This window comes from Nematolebias whitei, chromosome 8 (assembly GCF_014905685.2).
Source record: "Nematolebias whitei isolate Nwh7 chromosome 8, NemWhi1, whole genome shotgun sequence".
NCBI lineage: Eukaryota > Metazoa > Chordata > Actinopteri > Cyprinodontiformes > Rivulidae > Nematolebias > Nematolebias whitei.
In genome coordinates this window covers 25,990,069-26,014,929 of record NC_056505.1, presented here as the reverse complement: position 1 = coordinate 26,014,929, position 24,861 = coordinate 25,990,069, and the positions used below count along the sequence as shown (strand labels likewise).

General features: G+C 40.2%; 1 non-coding gene across 1 annotated transcript; it reads left to right on the top strand.

Annotated features, from left to right (window-relative positions):
• The first annotated feature begins 24,229 nt into the window (after positions 1-24,229).
• On the top strand, positions 24,230-24,301 carry trnad-auc. The gene has a single exon. It is a non-coding gene; the product is annotated as a tRNA-Asp (tRNA).
• The last annotated feature ends 560 nt before the right edge of the window (positions 24,302-24,861 follow it).

The window sequence follows — 24,861 nt, the reverse complement described above, 5'->3', positions numbered from 1 at the left end:
TTATGTTATGAGTGCTTAGTGTATATTTAGTTGATGTTTTTCTTAGTTCATATCTTAGATGTTATTACTGTTTTTCTTATACATTTTATTGTTGGATGTAACTGGGACCCTGTGTACATAATTTCGCTCCACCACATGTACCACATGAGGTGCGAATGACAATAAAGAAACTCTGACTCTGACTGATTCTGACTCAAATGAATATTAATTTGTTCTAGTATAGAACTCCCTGCAATTAATGGAGTCTAATTCAGTGACTGATTCTAATTATTAATTATTAAAAGGGTAAATATATTAATTAAGTTGTTGTTGGTCAGTAAACTGACCAGCTGGTGCCCTGCTTTAACGAGAGCTAAATAAATAAAATAAATGTAGTGGAGGGGAGTGGAGAAAGTGTCACCCTTCTTTATCCATCTCTTTCACCCTTTTTATTGCTACAGTAATATTGCATGCTATTTCAATTCAAATCCACTGTAGTTACCATGCCACGTCATTAGATGACGCTGTGAATTTTGTACCTTCACCTAATGCGCATGCGTGCTGCCTCGGCACATTGTTTTCCTCTGGGCTAATCAGCTAACAACAACGTAACGACAAGTTAAAGGTGGATTTTGGATAAGAGTCTACAGATTTGACGCCAAGCGGGACCGCTTCGTCTAACGGCTCCACACCGGTCGCTGAGTGGACCAGAACCGAGTCGACTATGTCGGACTTTACTCCGTGATAATCAGTAGCTGTTTTACAGCAGGTAAATCAAATGTTCTTAATAATGTTAGCTTGCGTTTACTTCAGTTACAAAACAACCAACTGAGTTTTTATTTTTTCCTGAAAGAAGAAGCAGCTGTCCTTCCACCAGGCGGACCGGTTCTGAACAGATGAACTGCAGAAGGACGTCGAAGAGAGAGATGTTGATGAACTATTTATTTAAAAATTCCCCTCAGTTGTTTTATTCAATCAATTCAAGTCCAGTTAACGTGTTTTAATAGTGTGTACAGTTTAAATATCAGTGTTTGTGTGACATACAGTTTGTGGTGTCGAATAAATAAATAAAAATTAAACCTGATGTCAAGCTTGTTGGATTTCATATTTTTATACCTTTTTTTTATATTTCCTATCAAGCATTCAAATGTCATGTTATACAAAGTGTGTGTGTGTCTTTCTTCAAGGGTTGAACTATATTTATAGAAAATGTTTACTAATTCTAACTATTTTACCCTTACATATAATCCTATATTAGCTAATGATAATTTTACAAGTTCACATACACACTGATTAATATAAATAAAGCTAGAACACATTTCTTTAATTTAGACTTAATATAGTTTGACTAAATAAAACCCCTCAGGTTCTCTCTTAATAATAACAATTAGCATTTAATCGTTTAACCATTGTTTGATGATGGGTCAGTTTAGATGAGAGAATACAGGTTTAATCTTCACAGTAAAGTACCAGAGAGTTTTGCTAAATGTGGGGGCAGGGTGACTTCAACTGAACTAAAACACAAGTATAAGTCAGAGGGATAAATTAAGAACACATAAACATGAGTTAGTTAATAATTAATAGTTATTAATTATTCCTAGAAAGAAACAATTTTAACTCAAATATCAATAAGGTATAATCAAGCTAAACTGAAACTAGAGTGTGAACAGTCCGAAAGCAGACAAGAAACCAAGCCTCCATATCTTATCTCTGGAATGCAGTAAGAGGGGGGCGGGCTAGACCAGTAACCATAGTAACCGGGTCTAAACCAATCAGAAAGCTAGCCTTCTCAAACTTTGATAAAAGCCGGAAATGACACACGCCCAGCGAGCATTTCCGGGGAAGCGCAGACCGAGACGGTTCGTTCTTTAATGCTCCAAATATATGCATATATTTTACAAATGTAATTGTTTGTCTCTGAATACTTGTAACTCCTGTTTGTCAAATAAATCTTTTGAACTAAGGTGACCGTCTCAGCTGTTTTGAACACGAGTGTGGCAAAAAGCCACAACACGCTATATGTTTAGCATCATTTTACATTTGAATTACAGAATGTCCAGATAGCTTCATTTAGCTCAGAGCTTCATTATATTTCACACTAACAATAATACACAGTATTTATGTTAAACTGTTATTATTTAGCACATTTAGATGTTATAGTGCAGCGCGACGTGTGCGCGTGCCTCGTTCTATAAACAGCGACATTAGAATTGGATCAGATTGCGTCTCTTCCAACACAGATGTTGGTCACAGCACCTAGAATCTGACGTAGATTAACTACGAGATTAAAAATATATTCCATCAGTCATAGTTCAGAAAGCCGTGTCCGCCGCCATGTTGATAGAAATATAGCGTCTGTCCGTGCATGCGTGTGATTTAACACAAAGCCTCAGCGGGAGATGTTTACATTATCAGCAGGGGGTCAGCGAAAAACCTCCACTCTGGAAGGTGGGTTCAGAAACCTCCAGATTCAAAGAGGGGGTCCACTGGTGTTGTGTAACTGATCAGCAGAACCGCAGAGAGAAAGCTGCGGATGCACTCAAAATATGTGCCGTGTAAACGACCCCTTAAAGTTGCATTATGCGTTTTTGAAAGTGGAAATCTGAGGCCTCCTCCTCTGTTAAGAGATGGCTTTTCCCTTTTTACATAAATTGCTTCCTTCACCCCCCTCTCAAACCATCTGTGTTCTCGGTCTAAAATGTGCACATTTTGGTCCTCAAAAGAGTGTCCCTTATCTGTGAGGTGGAGGTGAATAGCTGAATCTTGTCCTGAAGAGCTAGCTCTCCTGTGTTGAGCCATGCATCTGTGCCTCTTCACAGACGCATGGCTCAACACAGGAAAGCCTGGAGGAGTTTAAAATTAAAATAATTTATTTTAAACAACAAAAACAAAATGCTGGCATGGCAGCAAAAACTTACAACAGGAACAGGCAGGCAAAAACAGGACGGGTACAGATTCGGACGGGAACTCAGAAACCAGAGACAGGAGGACCGTGTAGTCTGTGTAAACAGAACAATGACCGGATGAAGTGAGTTTTATTAATGTTGGAAAATTTTAAAGTTAGAATCAAATCCTGCTAACACAAAACATACTTTTTATTTTAATCCTAGCTTTAAAGTGGATATTAAAGGGATTAAATGGCTTCAAACATCTGCTAAGTTCATGGCATAAACCAACACAGACAAGTTCCTGTTTTTAGTATTTGACATCACTTTATAATGTAGCTGTTTTTGTTCCTTTTTTTTTATACATATATAATTTTCTTTTATTTTTCAGTTCATACTCTTTTTTTATGGTTGTCTATTCAATTCAGTTTATTTATGTAGCGCCAAGTCACAACAGAAGTCATTTCAGGGCACTGTACAGAAACATTAAAATAAGTCAACAGAAACATTCATATATAAAAAATAATAATTTAAGACTATTTATCTGCACAGACTGCTTTGCATTTAACTCCATCACAGAACTCTCATCTTGAGCTGATAAATATCTCCAGGGGGGTAAATGTAAACTATATCTGGGCTGCAAATATTCAGTCAAGCTGTGAAGCAGACAGTCTGATTTCAGTTAGCCACGCTCAGCCTGCTCCTTCTCCGAGACGGGCAGACTGAGCGAAGCTGACTGAAATCAGACTGTCTGCTCCGGAATGAACAAGAGAAGCACACCGCTGAAGCCACGGAGCTCGAACGTTCAACTTAAAACTAACGTTACCGCGGTGCTTGGCTAAACAATTCTCGTTCGCATGAATGTGGTGCTTTTTCAAATGTGTATGAAGTTTGTTGTATTGTAGGTCGTGACAGAGCTTCCTCCTCTCGGTACAGCGGCTCTGCAGACATTGCACGTTGCTGTCTTGCAGTGTTTAGTGTAAAATACTTCCACAGAGCGGACATGTTACGATGAAAAGTTGGTTAGCCGTTAGCAACAGTGCTACTCAGTGTTCAGCCCTCAAAAGAGTATTTACTCATGTTTTAGCTAGCTGCAAACTATGAAATGGATTTACTGAATGTGAGGTGGGTCTTATTACTCTGGGCTTCATGAAACATGTCTCCGTTCAGGAAATCCATTCCATAGTTTGAAGCCAACCTGCAGAGCAGGTCATCAGACACAGACATGCATCATGGATCGGAAAGATTGGCAGGTTGGATCGGAAAAATCCGATAGGTAAATTATGCTGGTACCAATACCAGATCGAATCAGCCCCATCACTAAAATAAAACAGACAGGGACAGAGCCTGTCAAAAGTTGTTTAAATGCTGCTATCTGTTGTAGATGAACATATGCTGTGATATATTCATAAATTAAACGGATTCTTTCATTTTTCTGGACTGAATAATGTCGTGCATTGAATTTGATAAAATGTATCGTGAGACGTTAATTTTCTTTGACCCATCAAAATGAATGCGGTCATTTATTTACAGAATCAAAGTTTAACATCACACATTTACATTAATTTTGCAAATTGGAAAATAACAACATGGTTAATTTAACAAGTTTTACAAGGAGGAAACAATTCGGCGATTGTTTCCCTTGCTTCCAGCTGTACAACAGACATTTCTAAGAATATCTGGAATGATTTCTAGCAGATAGAAGAGTTTAAAGATGGAAATTGAAGTTTAAGTTGAGAGAAAGGAGGGATGAGGGAAATGTGTGTGTCGGCATCAGAACGGCACTCTCCGGTGAGTTCCCAGCTTCTTCCCCGGTACACTTAGGTGGTATAAATCAACTCTTTACCTGGAGATGTCTCCACTGGTACGAAGTTCCATTTAACGCACCCTTTCAGCGTCTCCGTAGGAACAGCTGTGAATCGTCCGAAGTAGTGACAGTACTTGTTGACACAAGTTCACCTCTTGGTGGACTCACATGAGTGGAGTCCGTCAGAAGTTCCACTCAGAGGTGGAAGATGTCATAATCCCCACAAGACTCGGAAGAGCTCTGGATCATGCCTGGACTTCTGTTCTCCCCAGCACTGGAGCTGCAAACGACTGAAGCCGGAGCCTGAAGCGACTGGTTTGAACTAGGAAGTACCGACATTTAAAGAGTTCTATTTCCGGTTCACTTGGGAGGTTCCTGATTGGTCGTTTCGACCAGACAGGGGTGTGTTTTTGTGACGTAAGAGGTCACTAGAAGTCAGAAAAACAGCAAGAATGTTATGGAACAGATTGAAAATGTTTTAAAGACAGACGAGAGGAATATTTAGGCGAGTTGGGGGAAAACAGGTGCCAGCCTCTATATTTACGTCTGAGAGGATTTAAAAACATGACAGTTCGCTCCAACAACTTGTTTTGCGTTTGACTCCAACCTTGGACCAACTTACACTTGCTCATTCAAAGACAGAAAATCAGAAAATGCGTAATTACTCTGTAACAGACCTTAACGTGATTTCTACTTTGCATGAGGATTAAAAATCACTAATACTGTTTCACATTTGATTAAAAATGAGTAGTTCACTTCAACATTTAAAAATGGTTTGAACTAAACACACTTTGATTATCAAACATTTGTAAAATAGTAATGATAATAGAAAAAGAGAGTGTTCTTTCAACTGATCAGTGCAGGACACCCAGAAAGTCTCTGGATGAACTTAATCTTGTGTTTCTGGACTCAAATCAATGAAATACAGTTCTTGTTCCAGGCAGGCCCTCAAGGCCAGATTTTGACCTGAGGCTTAGTTCACTACACTGTCTTTGCACCAAGCTACGTTCACATTCGGATTATGTGGTTTCAAGTGGGTTAACAAGTTAGACGTGTTGCGTGCTGCAGATCCAATATCCGTGAAACAACGTCGACACACAGCTTTGGATTTGTTCACTTGTCTTTTAACAAGAAAGCCATAATGTGCCCAAACAGGAGATCGCCACGAGATGGCTTATTCGTTGCCTGCTAGGCTGCTAATGCTACGCGTGCTGCAAGATAATAGCACCGTGCTGAAACATGCTTAGGAACTTTAGTTCCACGGTGCATAACCTCTCGTTAATAAAATCTAATGAGTGAAAAAAATAAACAAAACGGTAGCACGTGGACCGAACCGAACTTGCTGTACCGAAACGGTTCAATACACCCACATGTACCGTTACACCACTAGCAACAAGTCCTTTTGGGTTGAGCTCCCCGTTTGTGAGGACATCCTGCAGGGCTGAAGCTATGTGCTCTCTGGTGTGGTCCTGTGGAAAGTAACTAGTCTGGAAGCAGGCACTTTTCAGTTCCCAGTCTTGAATAAAATGTATAGTCACACTCATATACGGCTCGCAGGTCCGGCTGGACCACATGTCGGTGGTCAGTGTGAAGCGAGAGACTTTGTGAGCCAGGCAGCCTGTCATTCTCCAACTTCAGTATACATTTCTGGCAGTACTTTTCTTGAAAAGTAATTACGACTCTGTAACTGGTGTCTTTGGTCAAGGACTTTCAGCAGCTGTATAAAGCCGTCTTGTTCCACAGTTGCGACCGGAACCATGTCTTTAGCGATATAAGCCGCAGCTTTAGTAATCTCAAGCCACCTTTCACTGTTCCTCTCGTACAGCACAGCACAGGTAAAAGAGTTTTTTTATCGTAATTTGTGTCAGGGAAGGAAGATGGGAAGTCTTCACAGCTGGAGCTGCAGCACGAAGGTTCACACACTCTTCATACTCCACTTTATGACGCCGTTTTAAATGCTGAAAAAGGTTTGTTGTACTCAAACCTTTCGTCTGTACTTGTTTTGTATACAGATTAAATATTTCTGCTGCTCACCTGAAAAATTAAATCCGAACCATCTCCAAATAACGGAGACGTTTTTTTCCTGCTCACCAGTTCTGCGACTTGCTCTCTACATTTTGTGATAAATTGTGGCTACTAAGTGCCGCTCCACCTGGAGAGAAGCAGGAAGCAGGGGGAGAGCATGCGGGTAGAGGCTGGGTTTGTAGTGGGAGAAAGGAGGGGCAGTGGGATAAAGAAGACAGCCGAGCCAGCAGATTTTCAAGTATCACTACCGTATTTTCCAGCGTATGTCAGTTTTTTGCATAGATTTGTCAGTCCTGCGACTTATATGCCGAGGCGAATTATATACGTTTTTTTTTCTAAATGAAGCCGTTTTGACCATTAAAGTGCATTTATTAAGGAAAAGTTAAACTGAGACAGACCTTTGCAATAATGTCGAGCCAACAAATAATTGTTTTTAAGTGTTAATCTTGTTAAATTTCTAAGAGCTGCAACAGCGAGTCCTCCTGTGCATGCTCGCTTCACTCAGCTGCTGCAGGCGGAAGAATGCTGAAGAGCTAGCAGCTCCAGCCGCGATGGATACCACCGCGCTATTTTAGTAATCAAGTAATCTATTGATTATTCTGACGATTGAGTAATCAAAAACAAAATTTGCCAGATCCTGAAATAATTACTCATTTTATGAGTAATACAAACACACGAAGAAGAACATTTTAGTAAACAACCTATTTAATTCCTCTTTTTAAAATATTTTGTTGCTTAAAATGCAATAACATGTTGAACCTCCATTTCAGTTTTAAGTCTGTGGTATAACAAAACTCTTGCTTTTTTCTAAAATGCAAAAACAGAAGAGAAATAAATAAGTTTGACTTGAAGGTGGAGATGATCTTCTGGAAGCCTTCATGTTCCACCACGGACAGCAGCTGCATGTCTGAGATGATCATATTTAAAATGCTGTTGTGAACTCAGCGGCTGCACAACCGAACATCCTGGAGCTCTTTGTACGAAGCTGTCCAACGTATGACTCTGCCATTTACTGAAAAGATGAAGATTAAATTAGTATTTGTTTGTTCATTATTATGCCTTAATACATTTTCAAGTGTACTTCATTGGATATTATAAAATTATTTAATATGGTTAAGGGGTAATCTACACTTTCTGAGGACCCTGCTGCAATCAAAGTAACATTTGTATGTCAGCTGTATTTGATTTATGCATTTTAAGCTTTTATTCAAGAGGTTTGAGGATGCTTTCATTAAAACCCTCTTGTGACTGAATTATTTTTAACAATCACAGAAAGATCCAAATGCTGTAAAATAATTTTTAAAGATTGGAAAACTGAATGGAAGTTTTAGTATAGAAATTGAATAAGTAAGATGAATAATGTAAAAGCTTGAGTTTGTACATTGAGTTCTGCAGACCGTTATTATTTAGTCTTGACTGATTAGCTATAAACGTATATGAAGAATCTGAGAATATGAGAATCACCAGAATATAAAAAGTAGTAATAAATGCAGAATAATCCCAGTTTTCAAGTTGTAACAGTCCAAAAAAAAAGTCCACTGATACTGGTGATTCTGTGCTTCTTGTCCTATTGGACCTTACAGCCGTCTTTGACACCATCAACCATGAGATCCTCATTGCTAGGTTAGAGCAGTGGGTGGGCATCACAGGGTCAGCCCTCAATTGGTTCAGATCCTACCTCGCTGACAGATTCTTTTGTGTCTCCATCAAGGATTTTAGTTCTGCGGCAACAGAGCTTAAATGGGGGGTTCCGCAGGGGTCCATCCTGGGTCCCCTCCTATTCTCTCTATACCTGCTGCCACTTGGTGATATTTTCCGGAAACACAACATACCCTTTCACTTCTACGCTGACGACTGTCAAATTTACTTCCTCCTAAGACACAATGGCACATGCTCTATTCAACCTCTGCTCGACTGCCTGGCTGACATCAGGGACTGGATGGCTTTAAACTTCTTAAGGGTGCATTCACACTAGCCCCGTTTAGTCTGCTTTAATCGAACTCTAGCTCGTTTTCCTAGAAAGTCCGGTTCGTTTAGGGAGGTGTGAACGCACCATCGAACTCTGTCACGGAACAAAAAGGCGAACTCTGGCCCGGGCTAAAACTTAGGTCTCGGTCCGGTAGAAGCGAACTCCAGCGCGGTTTGCGTACGGTGTGAATGTAAACAGACCAAGCCCCGCTCCGCAGGGTAAACAAACACGCATTTCTCTGACCTTATATGGAGCCGTCAGCTGCCTTGTGTGGAAAAACAATATTCTCCATGGTCTTCTGTCTCATCTTCTGCTCATGCTAAGTCCATTTTTGAAAAATGACAAAATATAACTCCTAAAACTGCTAAAACTTGATGCCACTTCGTTTTTATTTACAGAAGAAGAAGAAGACGTGTCTTCAGAGGTTTTTGTGTCGTTTCTTTCAGTAGTTCTTGGTGCAGCGCCCCCCCAGGGGAGCGGGGGAATAGGTTGGTTCAACAGGTTGGCTCGACTGCACAGTGCAGTGCGAATGCTAACGCACCAGCTCAAATGTAAACAAAAGGTCATGAATATTGGTCCCGAACTGAACCGAGTCTACCGGATTATCTGGTGTGAAAACGACCGAAGTTTCAATGAAAAGAAGTCTGAAGTCATGTTGTTCCCTCCCAATGACACGATCACAAACCACTGCATTGACCTTTCTACTCTAACCCTGTCAGAAAAACAAAGAGTCACTAATCTGGGAGTGATAATGGACCCTTCCCTGAAACTTAACAATCATGTAAATATGATTGTTAAATCATGTTTCTTCCAACTGAGGCGGCTGTCTAAACTGAAGCCCATATTGTCCAAAAAGGACCTGGAGACAGTAATACATGCAATCATTACATCTAGGCTTGATTACTGCAATTCACTCCTGTTTGGTATCGGTCAGACCTCCATTGCAAGACTACAACTTGTCCAGAATGCAGCAGCCTGATTTTTAACCAGTACAGGCAAAAGAGCACATTACACCAGTTTTGGCCTCACTGCACTGGTTACCGGTTCACCTTAGAATCCAGTTCAAAATACTCCTGCATGTCTACAAATCGCTGAACAGTTTCACACCCCCCATCTCTCTGATCTGCTACAACCGTATGTCCCACCACGTTCCCTGACGTCAGCGGACCAGTTGCTCCTCACAGTTCCAGGAACTCGTCTTAAGCGCAGATGTGACAGGGTCTTCTCTGTAGCAAGACCAAGACTTTGGAACGAGTTACCTCTGCTTGTCAGACTGGCCCCCTCCCTCTCGGTTTTCAAATCCTGTTTAAAAACACACTACTATTCAGTAGCTTTCAACACCAGAGGATCTGTGTTTTGAACCTGTATGCTCCACACTGGTTTATTGTCATATTTATTATCTGCATCGTTTTTATATCTATATTTTTGATTTACTTCATTTGTATATTGTTTTGTGTGTTGTCTATTGTTCTGTCTGTACATCACTTTGGTTGTCCTTGTAGCTGTTTTAAGTGCTCTATAAATAAAATGGTATGGTATAAGCAGTAGTAGCAAGAAAAAAAAAATCCTACTAATTCATGGAAATACATTTACACTTGAAATATTCACCCTAAATATCTCATTTAAGTCAGGATGGAAGTACAGCAATAAATAAATGTGTTTCAGCTCATGCCGTCAGTCTGTTGCTGCTTTTATTGTTAACAAACTTGCATTAAGTCCTGCATAGTTTTTTCCTCTCACACAACTTACAGATAACCCCCTGCCGTAGCCACTATTAGTCAGTAGATTTAACGTTAGCAAAAATATGCCTCATTTTACATCTTTAACATGACAGATTATCACACATTTAGGTTAACGTATTTTGTAAAGAGAACAAACGATACCTGTTGGGAGCTGTGGAGGAGTTTGATGGATACAGCAGGTGTTTTCTCTTCAGACGCTGCAACATCGATGACCTGCTGCTGTGGTTACTCCAATTCTGCTTTGCTGTGGATGCATTGTGCTGTGTTGTCTTTTCTGTTTAGCCTAAAATGTTCCCAAACTTTTGCATTTTTGTCGTTTTCGGAGCAGTTCAACCGTTCCCTCCATAGCTACAAACTTAGTACATACGTGTTAGCGGAAACACTAGCGGAAGTGGTGTGCAACACAAAAACCTTCCGGCTAGACCACAGTGCTCTGAATAGTTTAACGAAGCTTCGAGGCAGATCAATTTGCCCCGAGGATTTTTGTAATCGAGGTACTCAAATTATTCGAGGAATCGTTTCAGCCCTGATCCACACCCTCAGAGCGAACATTTTCTGCTGCTGGAGACACCATCAGTCAGGAGCGGGCTTGTTTGTGTCCAGAAAAAGCAGACATGTTGATTTTTCTGAAGAAAAACTGCTAAGTGAAAAGGTCCTCTCTATGTATCAGTGAGCATTAGGCACTGATGTGTTACTTGTTTGCAACTGTTCTTTTGCATTGGAAATTATTTATTTTTTATGTAAGAAAACTGCTTGGAATGGAAAAATACCCAAGTTAAAAAATTTAACTAAAGATTTGTACTGTAATATGTAATGTAATTTTCTTGTTAGAATTTCTTGTTTATATTAATTATCAAATTGGTATCGAAAATGTATCGCCAAGGAAGCGATACTAGAGTGAAGGTATTGGTGCTGGTATCGAAAATTTTTGATTGATACCCAGCCCTATGCTTTTGGTTCTACTCCGGATGTGGTTGTGAAGTCCCTGGCATGTGGTTTTCTTGAAATCCAGCAGGCTTTTCTGACTTAAATTTGTCCCTAAACGCCTAGAAAACTACAATTATGTGGTTTGGTCATGGAGAAGAACCATACCAAACTTGGTGGACGTCACCACTGTAAACAGTGATATTATAGAAGAGGTAACAGTCTATAAATATTTGGGAATTTGGATTGATGGTGCTCTGTCCTTTAAACATCATGTTAATGTTTTGCAATCTAAGGTTAAAGCAAGACTTGGTTATCTATATAGAAATCGATCTTGATTTACAATGGTTGCAAAATGCACCATTGTTGAAAAAACTAGTCTAACCTGTGTTGGATTATGGAGACATAATTTACAGACATGCTTGTAAGGGTGTCCTTCATAAGCTGGACACAATTTATCACTCTGATAGTAGCTTTGTTACAAATGCTCCCTCTATAGAACACATCATTGTCACCTCTACTCTCTTGTTAAATGGCTACTGTTAATAATGTGATCGTATAGTTTTAATACAGTAACTCACATTACAATAAACCCAAGCACGTTCATTAACTTTCTTTTTGCAACATTTACCACACTGACGGCTATGAAACCAACTACTTTCAGACAAACAACAAAACATATGAAAACCTGCATCACAAAATAATATTGAACAATTTCTACTAGGAATTAAAACCATACCTGTTGGAGAACAAACGTGTGGTTGGTGGTGATCTGACATGTAGCTCCTGCTCCTACACAGCAATAGGGATACAATCGCAACACTAGATTATCCAAGCATGACCCTCACGTGGCACAGCCACTAACAGCTACAGATGCTAACAGCTACAGATGCTAACAGCTACAGATGCTAAAAAACTAAAATAACTTACTCTCCACAGGCAATAAGCTGCTTCGTTACAAGCCAGTGGCAGCAGCAGCTTGGCACTAAATCGCACAATAAACTATTTGACTCACGAGAAATCGTTTTTCATTAGTAAGTGAAATAAATCACGGAGCTACAAACGTACGAAAAATTGTACCTTCATTAGCAGCTACAAAAGGCAAGTAGGTAGGTATCTCTGCAGGCAAATTCAGAAGGCGTATCTGGAGGACCACATCTGATTGGACGATAAAACAACGAACTATATAGAGCGTAACATATGATTGGACAATAGAAAATGGGCGTATCCAGACAAACCCCTTCTCACAAAAGGCATATGACAAAAGGGTTAAGACCCAAAAAAAAAAAAAAAAAGAGAGAGAGAAAGCAAGAGAGAGCGCGTGCGCATTTCTTCTTCTGCTTGTTTACGGCAGTGAGCAGACCGACTGTGAAGGTGCATTACCGCCACCTACTGAACTGGTGAACTAGAGCATGGACAGTGGATAGTAAACAGAAAACCAAAAAATAATAATAATGCTGTAATAATAATTCAACAAAATTATCTTTATTAAGTTTGTATTTTTAAAGAAAAAGATCTTTCACTTGCATGGTACTAGACTTTTTAACAAACAGACCACAGTTAGTGAGGATCCACAACTTCTCCTCCTCCACCATATCCCTCAACACTGGCTCTCCTCAGGGATGTGTGTTGAGCCCCCTCCTGTTTACTGTGCTCACGTATGATTGTGCAGCTACCCATCCAGGCTGTCACACTGTAAAGTTTGCAGATGATACAGCAGTGGTGGGATGCATCACAAACAAAGATGAGTCCAGCTACAGGCAAGAGGTGAAACACATGGAGAGCTGGTGCAAAGAGAATAACCTTCACATCAATGTGAAGAAGACAAAGGAGATGATTGTGGACTTCAGAAGGAACAAAAACATCTACACCCCCCTGAACATTAGAGGATCTGCGGTGGAAGTGGTCTCCAGCTACAAGTACTTGGGTGTACACATGAATGACAACCTTAGCTGGAGCAACAACACCACCAGCCTGATCAAGAAAGCTCATCAGAGACTCTACTTCCTCAGGCGGCTGAGACGAGCTGGTCTGGGAAGCTCAGTCCTCACCTCCTTCTACAGGTGTGCAGTGGAGAGCATCCTGTGCTCCAGCATCAACGTGTGGCATGGAGGCTGCACAGCTGCAGAAAGAAAAGCTTTGCAGAGAGTGGTGAAGGCTGCACAGAAGACTGTCGGAGTCAGTCTCCCCACCATCACAGACATCTACACCTCCAGATGCAGGAAGAGGGCCACCTGCACCATGAAGGACCCCACTCACCCAGCACACACACTTTATGCCCCACTCCCTTCAGGAAGGAGGTTGAGGAGCATTAAGTGTAGAACCACTAGACTGAGGAACAGCTTCTACCCTGAGGCTGTTAGACTCATGAATCTCTAACTAGAATAATCACTGTGAAAAACCATATCATGTTGCTGCTGATCTGTTTCATGTTGCTGCTGATCTGTTTCAATGTTGATGTGTTCATGCGTGCTCATCCGCTCACACAGACTCATGTTCATGTTTGTGCTGATGTTCAATGTTTTTATGTTATGAGTGCTTAGTGTATATTTAGTTGATGTTTTTCTTAGTTCATATCTTAGATGTTATTACTGTTTTTCTTATACATTTTATTGTTGGATGTAACTGGGACCTTGTGTACATAATTTCGCTCCACCACATGAACCACATGAGGTGCGAATGACAATAAAGAATCTCTGACTCTGACTGAACTTTACTGACATCACTACTAAAAATGTTATTAATTGTAAATTTAATGTTAATTTTATTTATTTAAGTTTGGAAATGCCTTCTTTCTGATACATAACCAGAATATTCCATAAAAACATGCTAACTGTTTAAGAGAGATTATATTTATCACAAAGTCCCGTTGCATGTTTTCCAATTACTTTAAGAGATTTATTAAAGCCTGTATATCCTATTCTGATAAGAGTAATTATTGTAGCTTCCTGTTTTTTTCTGATTTCCTTGTATATATATTTTTTCATTCAACCTTTATTTATACAGGTTAATCCCATTGAGCCTCAGGAACTCATTTACCAGAGCCCTATAAAGAGAGAGTTGCGACCCTCTTTGAACTCGGCGATGCACGGTCACGTGGTTCATGCAGCTCTCAATAGTTCCAAACAGTTCATCGCTGTCAGTCAGTTTGAGCGTCTGCTGGTGCAACATAACACAAAAATCGACTTTTCTTACTTTACCTGGCGTCTTTCAGTAATTATTGAGCAGTAACGAACTGATTACTTAACTGATTACTGTTTATTTCACAGACTATGCATTTTATCAAAGCATTTTTAGAAGCGGCTGATACATTTATCATTAAGTTTTAGAAGGAAATGAGACTGCAAACACATATTTGTTAGAATTTTTTTTTATATGCAATACAATGGTCAATGTAGCCATGTCAGTGTTTTATAACGTTACACACAATAAAAAAAAAGATCAGAGTAACACCTGTTATAAAGCTATTTCTGATGTTCTCTGCATGAGAATGCTGCACCTTGTCCTCCATGCCTGTAGTTCAGATCTGCTCCAGCTTACCTCAGATCATCTGGATGAATTCTTGATTTCTATAGAAGATTTTAATTCAACCTTTATTTAAACAGGTTCGTCCCATTGAGCCACGAGGACTCATTTACAAGAGAGACCTGAATATAATTGTTATATTTGTCGTTTATTTATGACAACCAAGTACCTGGATAACTGAGTTGATTGTAGCCTGACAACTATTGTAAAATTGTAATTCATTGATTAAAATGTGGGCATCACGGTGGCGCAACTGGTAGAGCTGCTGCCTCTCAGCGAGCAGGTCCCTGGTTCAAACCCCGGTCCAGGGGCCTTTCTGGGTGGAGTTTGCATGTTCCCTCCGTGCATGCGTGGGTTTTCTCCGGGTACTCCGGTTTCCTCCCACAGTCCAAAAACATGCATGTTAGGCTGATTGGTGACTCTAAATTGTCCCTAGGTGTGAGTGAGAGAGTGAATGGTTGTTTGTCTCGTTTGTCTCTATGTGTCCCTGTGATGGACTTGCAACCCGTCCAGGGTGTACCCCGCCCCTCGCACAGTGATTGCTGGACATGGGCACCAGCGACCCCCGTGACCCAAAATGGAATAAACGGGTAAAGATAATGGATGGATGGATGATTAAAATGTTAATTTAAATGAAACTGTTTCTAGTTAAAATCATAACAGATGACAAAATAAGTGTTAATTGTGCAAAAATAAATTTCCAAACAATTTATTATAAAATATGTAAAATGTAAAACAAGCTTTAATAAAGCACTTTTTCTGCCATTTATACTGTTTATTAATGACATCATCTCAAGTCAGCAGGAGCACCATCACCATCATCACAAGAACACAAAACTGAGAGGTGTAAATTTAATCTGAACAAACATTTTCAAAATGTTTAACTGTCAAAGAAATGTGCCAGAAAATAAACTAATGTCACTCTACAGGCACATTTAGAGAGAGGACAGTTTACAGAGACACAGTCAGGACGTGTGAGACTGAAGGAGGTTCAACCATTTGTTCATGGACCAGAACCAAATAAGAAGAACAGCAGAACTTCCACTGCATGTTGATCCATTGACCAGTGATCTGACCAGTGATCTGACCAGTCATCTGACCAGTGACCTGACCAGTGATCTGACCAGTGATCTGACCAGTGATCACACATGTTGTTCCAAATTAAACTTTGGTACGAACAGTGTTAAATAAGACATGTCATATTTTTTATTGAACAATAACCTTTATTCTAACAGTGCCGTTGTAATTTCAGAGACTGAGGAAGAAACAGAAATGAGGTGAGTGAGATGAGGGAAAGATGAAAATGTGTCCTCAGAGGACGGGGACATGTCAGGATCTGATGATCCAGGATCAACAGGACCAGGAGGATGAATCAACAGGCAGTCAGGGAACAGAGATGTACAACCTGAGGGAACAATTATCCATCCATCCATCCATCCATTATCTTTACCCGCTTATTCCATTTTGGGTCACGGGGGTCGCTGGTGCCCATGTCCAGCAATTACTGTGCGAGGGGCGGGGTACACCCTGGACGGGTCGCAAGTCCATCACAGGGACACATAGAGACAAACAACCACTCACTCTCTCATTCACACCTAGGGACAATTTAGAGTTACCAATCAGCCTAACATGCATGTTTTTGGTCTGTGGGAGGAAACCGGAGTACCCGGAGAAAACCCACGCATGCACGGAGAGAACATGCAAACTCCACACAGAAAGGCCCCTGGACTGGGGTTTGAACCAAGGACCTGCTCACTGAGAGGCAGCAGCTCTACCAGTTGCGCCACCGTGCTGCCTGCGAAGAAAAATGTTAATGGAAAATAAATTCTGACATATTTTTACAAAAGATCAGATGAAGACAACTGGCATGAAGAATAACTTCCAGCTCCATCTCAATGTACCTGTGATAGTTTAATAAGTTTTTTTGTTACTGTCCTACAGTTTACTGATGCTGATATATTCTTGTAATAATTCTTATTTCTTGTTCTGTCTTGAAAGAGTCTCATCTCAACTTGACCCATGATTATCATATGTTATACTAATAATATAAAACAAAAGTAAATTAACAGTCCTGCAGTAAATACAAACTTTGTGAAGGTTATGGTGTTAAAGTAATTTTATTCAAACATCTTGATTAAGCTGTTATTGATTTGGGAAGACAGAAAATGAGATCTTGTACCTTTGTGATACTTTGAATGCAACATTCAGTTCATGAAGTCATTCTCCTGTGGTTTACCTGGAAAACATGAAAAAATTGACTCATCTCCACAATCACGTTTTTCTTTAATGATAATATCACAATTTATGCTGCAGTCTTTGACAAATGATCTATAACTTTAACTAAATTACGTCAATCTTGTTATGTTGTCATCATTCTTTGTTGAAATCAGGTCTCTCTTGTAAATGAGTCCTCGAGGCTCAATGGGATTAACCTGTAGAAATAAAGGTTGAATGAATCTCTCAGAACAAAAAAGGCCAAATATTTTCTAGTTGAGTTCAGTAACTGGAATTACCATAAATAAAAAAGAACTTTCAAAATTTAAAAAAAGTAATGGATATTTTACAACGGCAGCACGGTGGTGCAACTGGTAGAGCTGCTGCATCTCAGTGAGCAGGTCCTTGGTTCAAACCCCCGGTCCAGGGGCCTTTCTGGGTGGAGTTTGCATGTTCTCTCCGTGCATGCGTGGGTTTTCTCCGGGTACTCTGGTTTCCTTCCACAGACCAAAAACATGCATGTTAGGCTGATTGGTAACTCTAAATTGTCCCTAGGTGTGAGTGAGAGAGTGAATGGTTGTTTGTCTCGTTTGTCTCTATGTGGCCCTGTGATGGACTTGAGACCCGTCCAGGGTGTACCCTGCCCCTCGCACAGTGATTGCTGGACATGGGCACCAGCGACCCCCATGACCCAAAATGGAATAAGCGGGTAAAGATAATGGATGGATATTTTAAAACGTTGAATTAGAAATTGACACGTTTAAACCGTCAGTTGCAGAGCAGCTGCAGTTAAAACACAACCAGCAATTTAACATGTTTCATTAACTCAAACTGGCGACATGAAGTATTAATGTTGATAAATTGTGGTACAGAACAGTCAGATAACGCTTCACAATGGCAAAAAAAGTGTATTTTAATCAACTTATCAGAGAAAACACGGAGAATGAACTACGTTCAATGTCATGAGAATAAAAAGCGTTTGTTGTGTTTGTGTCCAGAACCACCTGCCATCAGGACATCGTCAACCTGCAGGTGGAGATGATCCAACAGTTTTACATCCAGCTGGTACAGCCTCCATCTTTCTGGGTTTTATTTGTGTTTCAGGAAGGAGAACTTTCATCTGTGTGATGATGATTAAACCCAAACATCTGTCCAGATGAGACGTTTACCTGTGTTTCAGATGGCGGTCTAAAGTATAATAGAGAACTAGTCAGTCAACGAGTCTCTGGTGGAGGAGATCGAGAGGCAGCGAGAGGAGAACCGCCGTCTGCGAGCCAAGTACTGATCCTGTGACCTGTGAGTCCGGTCTTGAAGGCTGCAGCAGATAGACCGACGGTTCTGCCTCAGAGCTCCGGCTTGCAGGAAGTGTTGACAAACACCCAAAGCCCTTTAAATCTGAGGTTTAGTTTGTTTTTATTTAAATTTTGCATTTTACATTTTGTGAAAAATAAAAACTTGTACAAATTAGCAGTTTGACTGATTCTTTAAATGCAAATTACGGTTTTATTTTATCGTTTTTATTTATGTCAAAGTTCAAGTTATGTTGTCATATACAAGGTTAACACAATGTTAACAGTGCAATGAAGTGCTCAGGATGAGAAGAACCGATTTGACTTGCTAAAAACAAAGAACAAAATATTAAAGCATGCAATAAGGGTAAAAAATATATAAAAAAGGTAGTAATATAAGCTAAAATGCACGATAGATCACCCTCTCTCTCTCTCTCACTCACACACACCTAACAGATTACAGGTTGTGTGACAGGTTATTGCACAAGTGGTGCGTTTCATTGAGAATTATGAAGGTAAGGTAGATCACAGATACTGTATCATACATGATACAGCCACATAGTGCAGCAGCAATAAACATTAGCTGTCACAAGCTAATATTAGTCATATTAGTTGCCACAGATGTGGCTTGGTGCAAACTTATTGCCAGTTGTTCAGTGTTACTTATCGAGAGGGTATGTGACAAAGTGGCAAACAATACACAGTAAGAGGCAGCACGGTGGCACAACTGGTAGAGCTGCTGCCTCTCAGTGAGCAGGTCCCTGGTTCAAACCCCGGTCCAGGGGCCTTTCTGGGTGGAGTTTGCATGTTCTCTCCGTGCATGCGTGGGTTTTCTCCAGGTGCTCCGGTTTCCTCCCACAGACCAAAAACATGCATGTTAGGCTGATTGGTAACTCTAAATTGTCCCTAGGTGTGAGTGAGAGAGTGAATGGTTGTTTGTCTCATTTGTCTTTATGTGTCCCTGTGATGGACTTGCGACCCGTCCAGGGTGTACCCCGCCCCTCGCACAGTGATTGCTGGACATGGGCACCAGCGACCCCCATGACCCAAAATGGAATAAGTAGGTAAAGAAAATGGATGGATGGATGGATACACAGTAAGATTTGAATTTGTTGCCAACAGCGCCACCTGGATTCTCAACCAGGAAATCACAATTTAGGACACATGTACGTAACTGCAATAAGCAAGAGACACTGTTCAAGATTTACAATATTTATTATAAAAAAAAAAAAAAAAAAAGTAAATCTCAATACCTGTATTTAATTTTTTTTTTTAACCAAAATAAAAAAAACTCAGCTGCTGAGGCTTACAGGTGCTGACAGACCTGTTCTGGATGGAAGGCTCCTGAAAAGAACCACTGCAAACACCCGTGAAATCACTCACTCCTTGGATGTCCCCCACCTAGTTGGAAGGGATGCCACCATCCAGGTCAGCGCACGCTCCCACCGCCGGTCCTCAGCGCTAAAAAGACAGAAATGCAACTTTTAAAATACAGGCAACATAAAAAAAATTATATAAAAAAATAAAAACAAATAAACCCATTGTCCTTTGTCAACACTGCAACGATTGATTGGACAAGCCGGTGCTCCCTCTGGGGCATGGATGAGTCTGGAACACCGTGGTTCGGTCAGCCACACATTTATGACAGCGCAATGGTAAATCTCGATCCGGCAAAGCAGCAGCGGTGATGATGGGTCTAGAATAAAAACACACACAATCCCAGATATAAAATATAAAAACAAACTGTTGAACCAAGTTCATTAAAATGAGGCTCATTGCACACTGTCCACATACCGATCAGGCTAATCTCTTGAACTCACAGGAAGGCTGATGTAAGGGCACGACTTGACAACAGTAGCCACTCCACACAATCAAACGTGGGGAGTAAACCCAACAGTTATCTGCTAGTGTAAGGATAAACAAGTAACATTGCTGAAACAAAAGTGTGCGATCAGCCAACCTCTGTGCTGGGCACACAGTGACTTTCCAGCTGATGAGTCTACCTGTGAATACTGCTGGTTTTGTAGGGGTCACTCCAAGCCAATTGTTCTGGCAGCAGGTGCAGCCTCAACTTCCTTCATCCTGTCACAGGTGCTCCTTCATCTCCACATCTTTGACAAAGGATCTACAACTTGAACTAAATTAACCATCAATCTCTCAGAAAAAAAGGCTAAATATTTTCCAGTTGAGAGTTCAGTAACTGGAATTACCATAAAAATGTTTTTTTTTAATCAACTTTTAAAATTCAAGCTGTAATGGATATTTTAAAACGCTGAATTAGACAGAAATAGATCCGTTTAAACCCAACCAGAGCTAGCTGCAGTTAAAATACAACTAGCAAGATAACATGTTTAATTAACTAAAACTGTATTAATGTTGATACACTGTGTGTGGTACAGAACAGTCAGCTAACGCTTCACAATGGCAAAAAAATGTACTTTCATCAACTTACCGGAGAAAACACGGAGAATGAACTAATTTCAATGCTGGAATCTGGATGCAGCGTGACACCTGACACCGGAAGTGCCACTAAGACTGCCACTGCCGCGATTTGCGCTCGGCCCTGTTGGGCTTTTTGGAACCATAGATATCATATAAACAGCCTTTATATGATATCTATGTTCGGAACTATTAGCGCCTGCATGACCCACGTGACTTCCGCATTCCATTCTGCTCAAGGGCTGCGTCGTTACTGACTGACGTCACTACATAATTTGCATAAATGTCTGCGTTTGCTTTCATCTTCGTTGGCTTTCATCTTTGGCTTTCAACGTCACTAAGGCCTTTCTGCGTTAAAGTCATGACGTCACTCCCCAAGGTTATATATCTAGGTCTTGTTTATGAACTTCTCACTCTGTAGTTCACAGTTCTTCTAACAAGACCTGTTTCCTGTTTCTGTGCAACCTCAAAAAAGTGTTTCAAAACTGATTGAAATATTTTTTTCTTCCATTCATTAATTTATACCATTGCAAATAAATTTGCCATGGCTTTTCAGAAAGATCACCAAGAAGTGCCATCACCTCTTAATGTAACGGTGCATCTTAGAATCTCTGTGGATTCAGGTGTTTACGTTGTAAAGGATATTCTGAAATACACGGGTTATGGAGAAATCGCCCTGTGTGAAAAAGCAGGAACAGAATACACTCTGAAATTTTATAGAAAAAAGTTCCGTCAAACAGCTGAAGACGAAATCAGCTTCTGTAATATTCTCAGAAGTGTGGAAGCAGACAATCTAGTCAGGTATTTCGAATCCTTCGAATACAAAGATTGGATTTGCCTAGTTTTTGAAAAACTGGACAGTAGTTTGTGGGATTTTGTCAGAAGACGGCAGACATCGTTTAAACTTTCTGATGTCCGACGAATTGCCCACCAGCTGTTAACAGCCGCCAGTGCATTGGAATCCTCTGGTTTCACCCATGGAGACATAACCCCGGGAAGCGTTATGATCACAGATGAAAGTGTGAAACGTTTCAATGTAAAATTATTTAATTGTGAGGATGCTTACAAAACATCCAGGTTGTCCGAGAAAACCCTCCCTCAGACCTGGGGCTTCACGCCACCAGAAGTTTTCTTTGACATGCCACTGGGTGAAAATTTTCACGTATGGAGCATAGCTTGTACACTGGCTTCAGTCCTTCTTGGGAAACCGTTGTATCCCACAGACAGTGACTATAGTTATGTAAATGCTATTGTAAAGTTGAATGGCATGCCAGACAATCATGTCTTGAACAACGGATGTGGTGTCAGACGCTATTTCACTTCATACGAGAACATTTGGCTATTTAAGACTCCAACTGAATATATAAAAGCAACCGGGAAAGTTATTCACGAGATAACCAATGATTTGGCTGAAATAGGGTCTTTTGAAAGACTCTTAGAAATTCTATCCGAAACGCAAGATTTTCATGAATCTCTTGAATTTATCGACTTTCTGGAGAAGATGCTACAGATTAATCCAGCTGACAGGATACGCCCTGAAGATGCTTTAAACCATCAGTTTATGACAATGAAATTGCCTTATTCAAGTCATGGTTTGAAAAAGAAAAAAGAGAATGGTAAAATGTCACATTGCAGATCCAAATCTTCAGAAAGGCACAGAGATTCTTCAGTTCGTTCGGACTCTATTTCTAATATTTTACATTGGAACTCGTATGCAGTCTCTGACAGCAGCGTTTCAAGCAATCCATTCAAAAAAATAACAGAAGGTGCCACTATTAGTATCGAACCAAATGCTTACCATGTAGAAAAAATCCTTGGACAGGGAGCATTTGGGTTAGTAGCTAAATGCAGGGAAGTCAATACAGATCAAGCAATTGCTGTAAAATTTATTGCAAAGGCGAATGGCAAATCGGTTAAACAAGAGCTTAAAGCAATTTTAAAACTCAACGAATTGAATACCGATAAAATCAATGTCATTAACTGTTTTGAAGTGTTTCAGTGGGAGGGCTTTTATGGATTGACTTTTGAGCTTCTTGACCAAAATCTAGGTGATTTCATGGTTCAAAGACGCGCTTCCCTGAGGGTGTCTGAGATTAGAGCAATCACCAAACAAATGTTAATTACTCTCAGTGCATTGAAAGACCTTGGCTTGACCCATACTGACATTAAACTTGACAACGTGATGATAGTTAATCAAAACTCTACACCCTTTAGAGTTAAGTTGATTGACTTTGGGCTCAGTGTTCCAACATCTGAATTATCAAAGAACAATTTATTTCAGAATCCATATTACAGGGCCCCGGAAGTCTTTCTGGGATTTCAGGCTAACGAGGCAGTCGACATGTGGAGCCTCGCTTGCACTTTGGGTGGTCTTTATCTTGGTCAGCATTTGTTTCGGAGTGATTCAGAATACACAATTATGAAATCAATTATAAAACTCCTTGGTCAGCCTGATAACCATCTTCTTGATACAGGGTTGCGAGTCAAAAAGTTCTTCATTCGTAAGAAAATTGGATCTGAAAGGATCTGGGAATTTAAAACAGCAACGCAATATGAAAAGGACTCTGGACAGAAAATTGAAAATGACTGGTGCAATTATTTGAGCTCTTTGGATAATTTGGTAGCAAGGGGACCCTATATCAACGATCCCCTTGAATATCAAGACACAAAACAATTTATAGACCTTCTGAGAAAGATGCTAGCTGTGAATCCTGCAGACCGAATTCTCCCTGCAGATGCGCTGAACCATCCTTTTATCACAATGAAGCATCTTTCAATTCACAACAAGAATAAATATGTGAAACAGGCGTTAAAGGTTATGTCGAAGTGCCAACCCAAGAGCTGTAACAACTCAAACACCTTGCATCCTGGTCCTGTTATGGAGACACCTTGCAACAATATTTCAAATGACCTCTCTGTTCCAACTGAACTACAGCAGGAAGATTTAGCAAAAAAACGAAAGAGGAAAAAAAGAAGAAAAAAGGTGGTCATAACAGAAAACAAGCCAAATATAACTCCATGTGCTGTTCAGCAGAACAAACGCTTCAGGAGTTTTAGAAAATTCTGTGCCAGTGTATTCAACATCCATCACCTCCTGTCATAGGAAATGGCATCTGGGCACCTACAGCTGCCACACTACCACTCCTATTATTTTGCTTTCTCTGCATTTAGTCCCACCATATGGGTTTACTCCGGGATTCTCCGGTTTATCCCACTCAAAAAAAAAGTTCAACTAACTGGTGGTACAAGTCAGGGTTTACTCCGGGATTCTCCGGTTTATCCCACTCAAAAAGAAGAAAAAACAAACCTTTAAACTAACTGGTGGTGCAAGTCAGGGTTTACTCCGGGATGCTCCGGTTTATCCCACTCCAAAAAAAAAAAAAAAGAAAACTTTAATAAAAAAATAAAAATAAAAAAAAAAATAAAAATCATCCTCGTTAGTACAGTGGTCAGTATCCCCGCCTATCAGGCGGGAGACCGGGGTTCGATTCCCCGACGAGGAAGTTAACTGTAATAGGAGGCTGAGATGGTGTAGAGTTAGGGCAGCTGACTTGGCAACAGAAAGTTGCAGGTTCGACTCTCTGCCATGCCCACATTTCATGGTGTCCTTGAGCAAGACACCTAATCCCTAATTGCTCTCAGATGCTTACATAACTACACACTGCTCCACCTGGGTGTATCTCATGTGGGATGGGTTAAATGCAGAGAACTAATTTCATTATTGTATGGGAACAAACAATGATGACAGCACTTTACTTTAATATGGGCTAAATTTAAAATAAACCACTAGGTAGGTTTACATATAAAGCAGTGGCATAATTAAGTAAATTAACTAACTTTGTCCTTGTTATCCACAGTCTAAGAAACAACCTTTAGAGAGAAAGAATCACTAGCCAATATAAAATGGTAATATAATAATCGTTCCTGCTTACCTATGGCCTAGCCTACATAAAACAATTAGATCATCATCTATCATGTTTATTAGTAGCTTAAAATATCCAATTAAAACTCCCGTAGTGGGCTAAGTCTACTGTAAAATTACCCAGTTATACAGTCAAGAGAC